Below are 3,078 nucleotides of genomic sequence, written 5' to 3'. Positions count from 1 at the left end.
TTTGACATCACTTATGGTTTTTAGAATCTTTTTGCCATGTTCTTTTCTTCAAGGTAGGGGAATGTCTCCATTATTTTATCATTAATATGGAGTCCTTGAAGTACTAAACACACTTCATTTACTACTTCCATTGTTGATCCTGAGCACATTCTCTCGTACAAATAGTTATTCTCCTTTATTTCTTGTTAATATGTCTTGATTTCTTCCAGCTGATTTCCAGGGAGAAGCAAGTTTCTAAAGTTCCTATCAGTGATGTGAACATCTTCAAGGGCTAAAACAGCTGGACACAGCTCAACACATAATTAAGAGCAATGACAGTCATTTTGGACAACAGATGTCACAACAGCTGCATTCCTCACACAAAAGCCAAAACCAAAGTAGTTAAACAAAAATTTTCCCCTGCACAGATTTCTGGGGTATTTACACTAATCTGTCATAATGGGTTGCATTCCTTCAATATTTGCACCAATATCATTGTTGTTAAAGTAAAGTTTTGATGCAGCAAGCTTCCCATCTCTTCCACTTTCTTGGAAAAAACTTTCCATAGTTTGGGGAAGACCAAGATGAATAAATTATTATTCTTCCAACACAAGGAGAATCAAACCCATTCCCAAAGCTATTGTGGCAAATTAAATATTAATTGTCAGTCTGTAGAGAATCAGACTGAGCCATAAGTCCATTTTGAGGAATTTGGGGAGTCGCAATGAGGTAGAACTGGTGATTCCCAAGCTTTCCATCCAAAAAGGCACACCCAACTCCACACAGAACTAATGATGAGCAAATAATAGACAGGCTTAATTTTTAACATTGGTGGTGATAAGTTCATCTGCTATGGGCGAAAATATCAAACTGGTAAACATTACTTTGTGTTAAGATAGGAGGGCCTTCAAACTTTGTATGATTGTAGTTTGGTTGTTTTACTGTTGCTGTTGTTGTCATGACAACAATCGTAGCTGTCGGGAATACTGAGGGAAGTGTTCCTAGTTTGCTGTACTCTGAAGTTGTGCCCCCTGAACAAAGATGCAATTAATTAAGAAAACACCGTAGTCATTCACTGGGATGTTGTTATTCTTGCCATTAGAATAAGACAATATAATTACCAGAAAATGGATAATGAGAAGGCTGAATCGAAAGGGATTCTCAAGTAACTAAGCCCTCTTTGACGCGTGGGGTGGTGGAAGGACGAAGCATAAAAGAAGCTGCGATAATCACTATCAATATGGCTCTGTATTTATTAGCTTTTAACCTTTATGCTTCAGTGTCAACTTACAGTTTCTCCTTACTGGTCTCTAGATGTCCATTTTTCATTGTAGCATTATAGGGAGGTTGTGAAATATCACGAGATTTCACCACTGGTGATCTCATGACCTCTCCTTGATTGTGCATTAATTTTATTAGGAGAAATTTGATACTGATCACTACTGGGGCTTCAAGGTTCACTGTTCTGATATTTTTTATGTACTTTTGTGAAAAGTCCTTGAACATAATTTTGTGTTGCTGGTCTTAATATTAAGAAAATTTAGGACTTGACATGGGTGCAAATATCAACATAAAAATAATTTTTTGCTCAAGGATTTGGTATCAACAAGGAATTTTCATCCAAGACAGACACCGTTTTCAAATTTTTTTCCCCCACCACTTTTCTGCAGTGGGTTTGTGTCTCACAGTTTGATTAAATTTTGTTTCCTTGGTATGGAAGGCCATGGTTATGGAGTACTTAGGGATTCATGGTTACTGAAGATCAGCTTACTGTGAAAGCTGTTTTGCTGCAGAAATGGGTGACAGTTCATTTGAATACACAGACATGCACAGGAAAACAAATACTGGAAATATTTTTTTATTTGTTTTCTATTTATCTCCAATTTGCTACTTTTATGAGTCCAAAAGACCTTCACACCTTCCTATCATTTTTTTGCTGAAATCAAGGACCCCATCAGAGGTGAGTGTCCAAGCACCAAGATAGCTGCTTTGGACATTGAGAACCTTGTTTTCTATGTACAAATAATACAATGCTCAGTACAACAACGATTGTTAAAGCAGCTCATTGTGCCTTGCAAATCAAATGCAGATAAATGACCTTTGTTTTTCATATTAAGAGTCAAATATTATTAGACTTGTGTATTATGTGGTTCTAATTTTCGAGTCTGTGGACTCCTATGTGTAAAATTATAACCTTTATTAACTTGTCATCAAAGAAGCAGTTGAGGGGGCATGTCCCCTAAACTTAACATAAATTTCAGGTGAAAACTTTTCAAGTGTTATGTGATAAAGGTGAACCAAGAACCACTGAAATGGAAATCTCATCACTACCAAATAAAAGCCTAATGGGAACCTCATAGGGACTTGCTGTGTTTGCTTACATGTTGCAAGTAACCAAAACATTCTTCAGATCCCAAATCCAGATGTGGATTTCCCAAAAGAAATTCAAACTTCCATTTTTGAAAAAAAAAAAAAAAAAAAAAAACCCTTAAAAACAGCAAGGGTGCAGTCAGCATTTTAATATTGGACATAATTGGGCGCCTACCATTTACAAGGACAGGTCTTTCTGGTTTGCTGGTATATAACCAAGAGTGTAGCATGGTTTTGGGGCTAGGAGGCCCTGTTTAGCTGGTTCATATAAAATTATATCAATACAGTGTCTTGAAGTTGTGTCCTTTGGCCTGTAAGAGAAACCTGCCGTTTGGTTTGGAAATTTAAACCATTAACTTATGGAAGAAGGAAAATTTGTGTGGCCAAATCAGCTGAAAAGACTACAAAGAGTAGAAATAATTTTTACGTATCACTGGTAGACCACAATAATTACTTCTGAAACTTTGCAAATGAAAATATGACATGAACCATTTGACTTTCCAATGCAAATTTTAACAGCAAGATGCCAATCAGTAACTCTATTGTGCCTCATTTACAACAACGGCCACAAAATTTTTCTGATAAAGCTTGACAACAAGAACTCTCTGCATTGTCTGTTGCTAACTGTTACATTACCTTGGGGTGCACAAAAATGATGTGACATTTCCCTGCCTGTAAATTACAGTATCTTCAATACAGTTACCATTACCAGTTACTACCTACCCGCCT

This window comes from Pavona decussata, unplaced genomic scaffold (genome assembly GCF_977016875.1).
Source record: "Pavona decussata unplaced genomic scaffold, jaPavDecu1.1 SCAFFOLD_51, whole genome shotgun sequence".
Lineage (NCBI taxonomy): Eukaryota > Metazoa > Cnidaria > Anthozoa > Scleractinia > Agariciidae > Pavona > Pavona decussata.
Note: the sequence above shows the minus strand (reverse complement) of the source record.